We start from the raw sequence: 12,500 nt of genomic DNA, 5'->3' as shown, positions 1-12,500 counted from the left end.
CTGTGACGGCTGTGTGCCCTGTCAGGTCTGTGACGGCTGTGTGCCCTGTCAGGTCTGTGACAGCGAGGCTGCTGTTTGTTTTTAATTCTCCTCTCTGCATGACGGGAAACTCCAACCATCAGATACTCTTGGGGCTGTAAACCTCATGTTGCCATGGAGTTAAGCACTACTGTGACTAGCTAAGTGACTTAAGATTCAATGTTGTCATGTCTTTGTTTTAAACGACCGCAAACCAGGTTTCCATTGTGAGACCATACATTTAAAACTACTACTAAGCCAACGTGATGTTTATTTTACTTACATTTTTATTTTATTGAACCTTTTTATTGAACTGGGCAAGTCCAGTTTAAGAACAAATTGTTATTTACAACGACAGTCCTAGGAACAGTGGGTTTGTCCATGTTGGTTTTTGTCAATAAAGCATTTTTGTTGTTGTTGCAAACTTCCCTTGTCTTTCCAATAGTTGCTGAATGTCTCGGAACATTCCGAGCACATCTACTACTGCATTAGGTCATAGCTCGTTCTTGAGACTCTTTGGGATGTTCAGATGTAGAATATGCAAGGAAGTATATTGTATACGGTCGTGCTCTTCTTGTTTCATATTTACATTTCTCCTGTGGTTTTGTTCTACCTTGTGTTATTTTTTTTTTAGTGCTATATTGATATTGATTACTGCAAGACAGGCATTTCACTGTACTTGTGCAGGTGGCATTAAAACTTGAAACTTAACCCCATGACATTTACCAGAGTCGCTCCCTTCCTCAAAGAAACCAAACCAGACAGGCTTCAAGACAGGTCACTCAACTGAGACTGCTCTTCTGTGTGTCACAGAGGCTCTCCGCTCTGCCCTCATCCTCCTACAGCAATCTGCTGTCTTTGACACTGAGTCTCCTGTTCACCCTCTCAGGGCTGGGAGTTTCAGGCTCAGCGGACTCTGCATCCCGCCTGGCAGGCCACACCTGTGTCTGCACCACGTACCCTCGCTACTGGTGTCCCCCAGGGCTCGGTTCTTGGCCTTCTTCTCTCTATACACCAAGTCCCTCGGCTCCGTCATGTCCTCGCGTGATCTCTCCTATCATTGCTATGCGGTTGACACTACACTACTACTTGACACTACACGCTCACCGCCTCAAGCTCGATCTCGACAAGACCGTGCGTGTCATTCTCCCGTGGAAGGCCTGCCCGCTCCAAGACCTCTCCATCATGGTTGACAACTCCATGGTATCCCTCTCCCAGAATGCAGAGAACCTTGGTGTGACCCTGGACAACACCCTGTCATTCTATGCAAACAGCAAAGCAGTGGCGCGCTCCTGCAGGTTTCCTGCTCTACAACAGGTCTCCCCAACTGACAGCCCGCAGGCAAATGTATTCTTTCACCTCCATGTTTTCTGAGCAAGAAAATAAATCGATGTACAGTACCAGTCAACATTTTGGACACACCTACTCATTCCAGGGTTTTAATACATTTTTACTATTGTCTACTTTGTTGAATAATAGTGAAGATATTTAAAACTATGAAATAACACTCATGGAATCATGTAGTAACCAAAAAAATGGTTAAACAAATCAAAATATATTTTAGATTCTTCAAAGTAGCCACCATTTGCCTTGATGACAGCTTTGCACACTCTTGGCATTCTCTGCACCAGCTTCACCTGGAATGCTTTTCCAACAGTCTTGAAGGAGTTCCCACATATGCTGAGCACTTGCTGGCTGCTTTTCCTCCACTGTGCGGTCCAACTCACCCCAAACCATCTCAATCACATTTTAAATGTTCCTTACAGAATAAATGTATACGCATGGTAGTAATTGGAAAAAGAACCGGACTCCTTTTTTGTTTTTCCACTTGTTTTTGAGAAACTTGCCCTAAATATTACTTCCTTTATTGTGTAGTATGGGTCCCCTGGAAAAACATCAACGAAGGCTCCAAAAACATTCTTTTTTTCCCACCGCCAGCTCCTGATATCAGGGCATAAAAACTATCATCTGTGTCCTGAGTTCGCCAAGTGTGCATGTTTGCCCAGCTATATCCTGGCCTGAGCTCGGTTTCCATGGCTATACTACCTGGATAGCGATACTCCGTCCATTCTACAGGTAACTCCCAAAATAAAGGAAACACCTGCGTAAAGGAAGGATGCAAAGTATATTGAAAGCATGGGGTGCTTGTAGAATCTATGCCAAGGCCCATTGAAGCTGTTTTGGCAGCTCATCGTGGCCCAACACCCTATTAAGACACTTTGTTGGTGTTTCCGTTATTTTGACGGTTACTTGTAGCAGCAGGCGTTTTACAGATAATGGAACAGCTGGATAGAGGATCTCGAGACGCACAAAATGGAATATAAGGTCTGGATCTCAAAAAAAAAATGTAGATTTGGTTGGGGAAAAAAACAAAAACTTCTCCTTTTAACCTGGGCTTCCTCCCTATTGACTCAGCTGTCTATATAAAAGAGCTCCTTAGAACTCAGGACTAACGCGCGGCAGGGGAGTAGACTACAGACATGGATTTATCAGCCTCCTTAACATCCATGTGCATAAACAGTCCCAATAGTTGCATACAAAATGGTAACCTATTCCCGTAGGGCTTTCTGTAGCTCAGTTGGTAGAGCATGGCGCTTGTAACGCCAGGGTAGTGGGTTCGATTCCCGGGACCACCCATACGTAGAATGTATGCACACATGACTGTAAGTCGCTTTGGATAAAAGCGTCTGCTAAATGGCATATATTATTATATATTATATATATAAAAGTAGATCACCATCCAGTCCATTCTAACGCGTGGCAGGGGAGTCGTGTCGGAGCCGTTTTTGAATAAACAGCCCCTCAAGACTGATACATCTCTGTCTAAAATTGGGGTTCTCTGCGGGACGAGTCAGAAAGGCAAATGATTGAATCTTGCCATACACCATCTGGGCCCCTCTCTTTATGTCACATCAAAGACGAGCCGCACGTCAGCCCAAAAATGGCATCGAACATCGAGTGGAAGAAAAATTAAATGTTGGATTGAATATGAGGATGCTTCTAATGATTTGAAAACATGTCACTTTTTCTCATTTCCTTATTGAAATCAAACGGGACCAGTACACTATTTGTGGTAAGACCTCGTTATCAGGGTCCTCTGGGGACCTTGAGGGAGTGGGTCGACCGGGGCAGAGGTCAGGCTCCCCTTCCTGGAAAATAATCCAATCAGGATTGAGTTAATTTAATTTACGTTTACCTCTTTGATTCTGAAGCTGAAATGATCCGGATTAGTGCCGGATAAGAGACTGAGACTGGCAGTCGATGGGGTCGGGGGAAAAGAGACTGAGACTGGCGGTCGATGGGGTCGGGGGAATAAGAGACTGAGACTGGCAGTCGATGGGGTCGGGGGAAAAGAGACTGAGACTGGCAGTCGATGGGGTCGGGGGAAAAGAGACTGAGCTAGCCAATCAGCGGTCTAGTCGTGTTCATATTTTTTATCACCAGCATACGGCCACACCATTCTGTTGTTGGGGGGGGTATGCCCACACCATTCTGTTGTTTGGGGGGGGGGTACGCCCACACCATTCTGTTGTTTGGGGGGGGTACGCCCACACCATTCTGTTGTTTGGGGGGTACGCCCACATCATTCCGTTGTCGGGGGGGTACACCCACATCATTCCGTTGTCGGGGGTACACCCACACCATTCCAACACATAAAGTTGCTTTTTAAGGGAGTTTATTACAATTTTGGGGGGGAAGGAAAACTATTTCACTCATAGTGTAAGTAATTATAGGTCATATAGACTGAGTGACTCAAACATTTCTAACAAAATCAATGGAGGTGGGTGTGTATGTCACATCTGAGCGTCATTTAGCTAGCACTAGTGAATGATAGTCCTGTTTTTAGAGCCAGTTGATTGGCAGGTCGCTCCAGAGCCCTCTACTCTCCCATGGTTACTGTTGCCGTGACAGTGACTGATGTGGTAGCGTTGCTTTGCGTTTCAATGATGGATGAGTTTTCAGGGGTCAGGCCTCGATTGGCTGTGTGTTCATGGTCTTCTCATTCATATGCCTGCGTATGTAAACAGTCTGGGTGGCCATTTGATTCATTGTTAAGCAGTCATATGGCTTGGGGGTAGAAGCTGTTTAGAAGGCTTTTGGACCTAGACTTGGTGTGCCCCGGTACCGCTTGCCGTGCGGTAGCAGAGGGAACAGTCTATGACTAGGGTGGCTGGAGTCATTGACAATTTCCAGGGCCTTCCTCTGACACCGCCTGGTGTAGAGGTCCTGGATGGCAGGAAGCTTGGCTCCAGTGATGTACTGGGACCTACACACTACCCTCTGTAGCTCCTTGTGGTCGGATGTTGAACATAAGGGCTGTTCTTTTAAACCAATAGTATCGACTGTCCTGGGGGCTGTTCTTTTAAACCAATAGTATCTACTGTCCTGGGGGCTGTTCTTTTAAACCAATAGTATCTACTGTCCTGGGGGCTGTTCCTTTAAACCAATAGTATCTACTGTCCTGGGGGCTGTTCTTTTAAACCAATAGTATCTACTGTCCTGGGGGCTGTTCCTTTAAACCAATAGTATCGACTGTCCTGGGGGCTGTTCTTTTAAACCAATAGTATCTACTGTCCTGGGGGCTGTTCCTTTAAACCAATAGTATCTACTGTCCTGGGGGCTGTTCTTTTAAACCAATAGTATCTACTGTCCTGGGGGCTGTTCTTTTAAACCAATTGTATCTACTGTCCTGGGGGCTGTTCCTTTAAACCAATTGTATCTACTGTCCTGGGGGCTGTTCTTTTAAACCAATAGTATCTACTGTCCTGGGGGCTGTTCCTTTAAACCAATAGAATCGACAGTGAGCCGTCTTGCATCGTACTTTGCTCTCCCACAGCTACAGTATCTGCACATGTGCATGGGTTCGCTTCACGTTCCTACAACGTGGTAGACACAGGACCAAAACAGAGGAAGTTAAGCCTTGTACTCCAAACGCTCTTAGTTGTAAATTGACCTGAATGCTGTTTACTTTGTCCATCTACTTTATATCGCTGACTACACCTTTTTAAAATGTCAATAGACACAGTTTGATGATTTGTAGATACACTGTAGATCCAGTCTGGTGGTTTATAAGACACTGTAGATCCAGTCTGGTGGTTTATAGACACACTGTAGATCCAGTCTGGCGGTTTATAGACACACTGTAGATCCAGTCTGGCGGTTTATAGACACGCTGTAGATCCAGTCTGGTGGTTTATAGACACACTGTAGATCCAGTCTGGTGGTTTATAGACACGCTGTAGATCCAGTCTGGTGGTTTATAGACACGCTGTAGATCCAGTCTGGTGGTTTATAGACACGCTGTAGATCCAGTCTGGTGGTTTATAGACACGCTGTAGATCCAGTCTGGTGGTTTATAGACACGCTGTAGATCCAGTCTGGTGGTTTATAGACACGCTGTAGATCCAGTCTGGTGGTTTATAGACACGCTGTAGATCCAGTCTGGTGGTTTATAGACACGCTGTAGATCCAGTCTGGTGGTTTATAGACACGCTGTAGATCCAGTCTGGTGGTTTATAGACACGCTGTAGGTCCAGTCTGGTGGTTTATAGACACGCTGTAGATCCAGTCTGGTGGTTTATAGACACGCTGTAGATCCAGTCTGGTGGTTTATAGACACGCTGTAGAGCCAGTCTGGTGGTTTATAGACGCGCTGTAGATCCAGTCTGGCGGTTTATAGACACGCTGTAGATCCAGTCTGGCGGTTTATAAGACACGCTGTAGATCCAGTCTGGCGGTTTATAGACACGCTGTAGATCCAGTCTGGCGGTTTATAGACACGCTGTAGATCCAGTCTGGCGGTTTATAGACACGCTGTAGATCCAGTCTGGCGGTTTATAGACACGCTGTAGATCCAGTCTGGTGGTTTATAGACACGCTGTAGATCCAGTCTGGCGGTTTATAGACACGCTGTAGATCCAGTCTGGCGGTTTATAGACACGCTGTAGATCCAGTCTGGTGGTTTATAGACGCGCTGTAGATCCAGTCTGGAGGTTTATAGACGCGCTGTAGATCCAGTCTGGTGGTTTATAAACGCGCTGTAGATCCAGTCTGGTGGTTTATAAGACACTGTAGATCCAGTCTGGTGGTTTATAAGACACTGTAGATCCAGTCTGGCGGTTTATAGACGCGCTGTAGATCCAGTCTGGCGGTTTATAGACGCGCTGTAGATCCAGTCTGGCGGTTTATAGACGCGCTGTAGATCCAGTCTGGCGGTTTATAGACGCGCTGTAGATCCAGTCTGGCGGTTTATAGACGCGCTGTAGATCCAGTCTGGCGGTTTATAGACGCGCTGTAGATCCAGTCTGGCGGTTTATAGACGCGCTGTAGATCCAGTCTGGCGGTTTATAGACGCGCTGTAGATCCAGTCTGGAGGTTTATAGACACGCTGTAGATCCAGTCTGGTGGTTTATAGACACGCTGTAGATCCAGTCTGGTGGTTTATAGACACGCTGTAGAGTCTGGCGGTTTATAGTGTAGATCCAGTCTGGCGGTTTATAGACGCGCTGTAGATCCAGTCTGGCGGTTTATAGACGCGCTGTAGATCCAGTCTGGCGGTTTATAGACGCGCTGTAGATCCAGTCTGGCGGTTTATAGACGCGCTGTAGATCCAGTCTGGGTTTATAGACGCGCTGTAGATCCAGTCTGTTTATAGACACGCTGTAGATCCAGTCTGGAGGTTTATAGACACGCTGTAGATCCAGTCTGGTGGTTTATAGACTCGCTGTAGATCCAGTCTGGTGGTTTATAGACACGCTGTAGGTCCAGTCTGGCTGGTTTTAGCAGGTGGCGCTGTAGATCCAGTCTGGTGGTTTATAAGACACTGAGATCCAGTGGCGGTTTTCAAAACAATTTTAAAGCTGTAGGATATGAGGTCATTCCACATGATATGTATCGTGTCGTTGTGGTATTGTTACAGGAGATGACAGATTTGACTTCCAGCTGTGGTTCATATTTCCATATTTACCTATAGTGTCTACAGTTCAGCCCAACGTTGCGTGGTTGTTTTTTATAAATAGCCTTGGCTGTATTTCACACAGGAGGTGAAAACAATTTTAAAGCTGAGTCAGTGTTTGATATGCCCGTAAGGTGGACTTGTTTTGCCATGGATGCTTCCAGCTGTGGTTCAATTTCCACATTTACCAAAGTGTCTACAGACAGGTCATTGAGTGGTTGAGAAGTCACTAGGCCTGACAGCACAACATTTTTACTACATCTGACAGCAGAACATGGCGGCAGAACATTTTTACTACATCTGACAGCAGAACATGGCAACACAACATTTTTACTACATCTGACAGCAGAACATGGCAACACAACATTTTTACTACATCTGACAGCAGAACATTTTTACTACATCTGACAACAGAACATGGCAACAGAACATTTTTACTACATCTGACAGCAGAACATGGCAGCAGAACATTTCACTACATCTGACAGCAGAACATGGCAGCAGAACATTTTTGCTACATCTGACAGCAGAACATGGCAGCAGAACATTTTTACTACATCTGACAGCAGAACATGGCAGCAGAACATTTTTACTACATCTGACAGCAGAACATGGCAGCAGAACATTTCTTTAAGTGCATTTGCACTGGTGTGTTGCATTGCTTACTAGTGTAAATTGGAAAGTGTTTTTGTCTTGGATACTGTTGTACTGAAGAATTGAGGACATGTTGCTATCGGTTACGGCTGCTACGCTACAGTACGTTGTGTTGGTGAAACCCTACAGGGGCATGTAGGTATTACTGGACTATGTTCCACACGGCTCAATATTATCTCACCTCCTACTGTCAAGTCTGATTGACCAATGAGCTGCCTACATCCCCGGCTGTGACATGTCAAGTCTGATTGACCAATGAGCTGCCTACATCCCCGGCTGTGACATGTCAAGTCTGATAGACCAATGAGCTGCCTACATCCCCGGCTGTGACATGTCAAGTCTGATAGACCAATGAGCTGCCTACATCCCCGGCTGTGACATGTCAAGTCTGATAGACCAATGAGCTGCCTACATCCCCGGCTGTGACATGTCAAGTCTGATTAACCAATGAGCTCACTTGTCTCTTTCCATCTCTACCAAAAAGATGGTGAATATCCGTCAGACCCTTTTAAAACTGAAACAAATGTATTAATTTAACCTGATCTCAGAGGTCAAAGTCTCTCAAAAGCAGATTAGAAAATATTTCAGAATATCTGTGTGATGTATAAATTGTAAAAATATGAAAAAAATATATAAATAAAATATAATGTAAATATTTAAAAAAAAGCTACATTTGTTCAGCTGATTGTTTAAGTAAAGAGGAAATTCAGCATTTTCTTAAAATTTCTGTGGAAATTATATATATAAAAAAGTGTATTCTTTATTGTTCAAACCAACACATTTCAGGCCGCAGCCTTCATCAGCGTTTTCGTCTGATTATGAAAAGCAGCTCTTCTATTGATGCAACCAATAGGATATAACCCCCGACACCAAGGATATAACCTCCTCATCAATGTAACAAAAAAAAGTACATTGAATTTCAGTCGTAGACTGTACTTGAGGAAGTCTCCTGGTTAGTGAAACAGTATAACTTGTGTAACGTACCACCTCTAACTAAGCTAGCCGTTTCACATCCGTTACACTAGTACAGTAGCTAGCTATAACATCTGACAGGCCCGGCAAACTCCACTCTGGACATCGAAGCCAGTTCCACTGCGTAAAAAAAAAATGGTTCTCCTCTAATCAGGGACTGGTTTAGACCTGGGACACCAGGTGGGTGATTCCCCTCTAATCAGGGACTGGTTTAGACCTGGGACACCAGGTGGGTGATTCCCCTCTAATCAGGGACTGGTTTAGACCTGGGACACCAGGTGGGTGATTCCCCTCTAATCAGGGACTGATTTAGACCTGGGACACCAGGTGGGTGATTCTCCTCTAATCAGGGACTGATTTAGACCTGGGACACCAGGTGGGTGATTCCCCTCTAATCAGGGACTGGTTTAGACCTGGGACACCAGGTGGGTGATTCCCCTCTAATCAGGGACTGGTTTAGACCTGGGACACCAGGTGCATGATTCCCCTCTAATCAGGGACTGGTTTAGACCTGGGACACCAGGTGGGTGATTCCCCTCTAATCAGGGACTGGTTTAGATCCCTCTCTCTCTCTCTCTCTCTCTCTCTCTCTCTCTCTCTCTCTCTCTTCTCTCCCCCCCCCCTCTCCCACTCTATAGTCCCCATGTGCTCTCCTCTCCATAAGTGCGTCCATCCGTGTCGTGAATTTGCCACCTGCTCAGCCTGCCATGCCCTCTCCACCTTTTCCCTCTTTTCTCATCCCTCCCCTCTCTCCCTCCTCTCCCCCCTTTCTCTCTCCCTCTCGCTCCTCTCATCCCTCCCCTCTCTCCCGCTCACCAGCTGTTTCCCTCTTAGGCAAAAGACCTGGAATAACTACCGGAATATGAGTAGTGATGTGAGAGAGTTCCAGCGTGGTTATAGAATACTGTAGAGACTACTGTGTGTTCCTGTAGCTCGACGTAAGGGCCACGTTTACAGCCAAACCTGATCGTCGTCTATCCCGTTCTTACAACGTCTAATGGTTTCTGCTTAGTCGCTCGTCAGCTTTACACAGAATATGTTTAAGGTATTGATGAGCAGAAACAAATGGTGCTGTTTAGATTTGAAGAAACATCACTTCAGAGACTGTAGTCTGTAGTGACGAGGGAAAACGATGGCCATTGGTCTGTGACTTGTTTTCGGTCCTTCTGTAGCTCAGTTGGTAGAGCATGGCGCTTGTAACGCCAGGGTAGTGGGTTCGATTCCCGGGACCACCCATACGTAGAATGTATGCACACATGACTGTAAGTCGCTTTGGATAAAAGCGTCTGCTAAATGGCATATATTATTATTATTATATTCATGAATTGAGCACACAGAGTGGCCTTGTCCTGTTGTTGTATAAGGACAGCCATTCTGGAGTTGTTTTTTAGTTTTTTTTTAACCTTTTCTTTCACTAGGCAAGTCAGTTAAAGAACAAATTCTTGTTTTCAATGATGGTCTAGGAACAGTGCCTTGTTCCGGGGCAGAACGACAGATTTTTACCTTGTCGGATCAGGGATTCGATCTAGCAACCTTTCGGTTACTAGTCCAACACTCTAACCGCTAGGCTACCTGCCGTCCCTACACTCTAACCACTAGGCTACCTGCCGCCCCTACATTCTAACCACTAGGCTACGTTGCCGCCCCTACACTCTAACCACTAGGCTACCTGCCGCCCCTACACTCTAACCACTAGGCTACCTGCCGCCCCTAACCACTCTAACCACTCTAACCACTAGGCTACCTGCCGTCCCTACACTCTAACCACTAGGCTACCTGCCGTCCCTACACTCTAACCACTAGGCTACCTGCCGCCCCTACACTCTAACCACTAGGCTACCTGCCGCCCCTACACTCTAACCACTAGGCTACCTGCCGCCCTACACTCTAACCACTAGGCTACCTGCCGCCCCTACACTCTAACCACTAGGCTACCTGCCGCCCCCGTACACTCCGCTAACCACTCTAGGCTACCTGCCGCCCCTACACTCTAACCACTAGGCTACCTGCCGCCCCTACACTCTAACCACTAGGCTACCTGCCGCCCCTACACTCTAACCACTAGGCTACCTGCCGTCCCTACACTCTAACCACTAGGCTACCTGCCGCCACTACACTCTAACCACTAGGCTACCTGCCGTCCCTACACTCTAACCGCTAGGCTACCTGCATCGGTGCTCTGGATAATATGTGTACTGTGTACACTGAGTGTACAAAACATTAAGAACACCTTTCTAATATTGCCACTTTATATAGAATCTATATGGTAACACCAATAAGGGATCATATCTTTCACCTGGATTCACCTGGTCTATGTCCTAATGTTTTGTATAATATAATTTTTTTATAATTTTTTTACCTTTAACCAGGCAAGTCAGTTAAGAACACATTCTTATTTTCAATTGTCAGCTCGGGGGTTTGAACTCGCAACCTTCCGGTTACTAGTCCAACGCTCTAACCACTAGGCTACACTGTCGCCCCGGCAGTATATATATATATGTCATTTAACAGACACTTTTATCCAAAGCGACTTAGTCATGCGTGCATTTTTTTAACGTGTAAGTGGCCCTAGTGGGAATCGTACCCACAACTCTTGGCTTTGCACGCCGACTGAGCCACATGCTAGTCTTGTGCTGTCGTGTTGGGCTCCAGGCCTGTCGTGTTGGGCTCCAGGCCTGGAGCTGTAGTAGGCTAGCATGACATCGAGACTACTGTGTATTCCTGTTATACTAGAGAACATCGAGACTACTGTGTGTTCCTGTTATGCTAGAGGACATCGAGACTACTGTGTATTCCTGTTATGCTAGAGGACATCGAGACTACTGTGTGTTCCTGTTATGCTAGAGGACATCGAGACTACTGTGTATTCCTGTTATACTAGAGGACATCGAGACTACTGTGTATTCCTGTTATACTAGAGGACATCGAGACTACTGTGTATTCCTGTTATACTAGAGGACATTGAGACTACTGTGTATTCCTGTTATACTAGAGGACATCGAGACTACTGTGTGTTCCTGTTATACGAGAGGACATCGAGACTACTGTGTGTTCCTGTTATACTAGAGGACATCGAGACTACTGTGTGTTCCTGTTATACTAGAGGACCTCGAGACTACTGTGTGTTCCTGTTATGGTAGAGGACCTCGAGACTACTGTGTGTTCCTGTTATACTAGAGGACATCGAGACTACTGTGTGTTCCTGTTATACTAGAGGACATCGACTACTGTGTATTCCTGTTATACTAGAGGACATCGACTACTGTGTATTCCTGTTATACTAGAGGACATCGACTATTGTGTGTTCCTGTTATACTAGAGGACATCGACTACTGTGTGTTCCTGTTATGAACACTCTCGATGGTATGCATCAGTACCCTTGATGGTCATTTACCCGAGGAAACCAGGTAAAGCTGTCTCCACCCTGCACTCTGTGTGTGTAGCCTGCTGTCAGAGTACGTTAATGAGCAATTAGCCGTTTTGTCTGTGTAGCTGAGTAACTAGAGGTGTCTCCCAAATGGACCCCTGTTCCCTACATAGAGCCCTATGGAGCCCTGGTCTAAACTAGTGCACTATGTAGGGAGTAGGGTGCACTATGTAGGGAGTAGGGTGCACTATGGGACTCCGACTAGGAAGACATCTGTGACGCGGACATTAAAGTAGGCAAATGAGAATAATACGATGATGGATGGATGGAGGGAGAGAACGCTTGGTTAGGCCCAGCTTTCATCTGTGTGTGGTGGACTCACCACATGGGCAAACTTAAAGGGTGTAAACAGCTCTCACACACACACACACACACAGCTCTGACACACACACACACACACACACACACACACACACACACACACACACACACACACACACACAGCACACACACACACACACACACACACACACA

General features: G+C 46.0%; 1 protein-coding gene across 1 annotated transcript in view; it reads left to right on the top strand.

Moving 5' to 3' along the window:
* mcu (mitochondrial calcium uniporter) overlaps window positions 1-12,500 on the top strand; it is a 159,809-nt gene that overhangs the window by 4,025 nt on the left and 143,284 nt on the right. The gene's annotated exons all lie outside the window — the stretch shown is intronic.

The sequence above is a fragment of the Oncorhynchus keta genome, chromosome 3 (assembly GCF_023373465.1).
Source record: "Oncorhynchus keta strain PuntledgeMale-10-30-2019 chromosome 3, Oket_V2, whole genome shotgun sequence".
Classification (NCBI taxonomy): Eukaryota; Metazoa; Chordata; class Actinopteri; order Salmoniformes; family Salmonidae; genus Oncorhynchus; species Oncorhynchus keta.
Note: the sequence above shows the minus strand (reverse complement) of the source record. Positions and strands in the feature narration are given on the sequence as shown.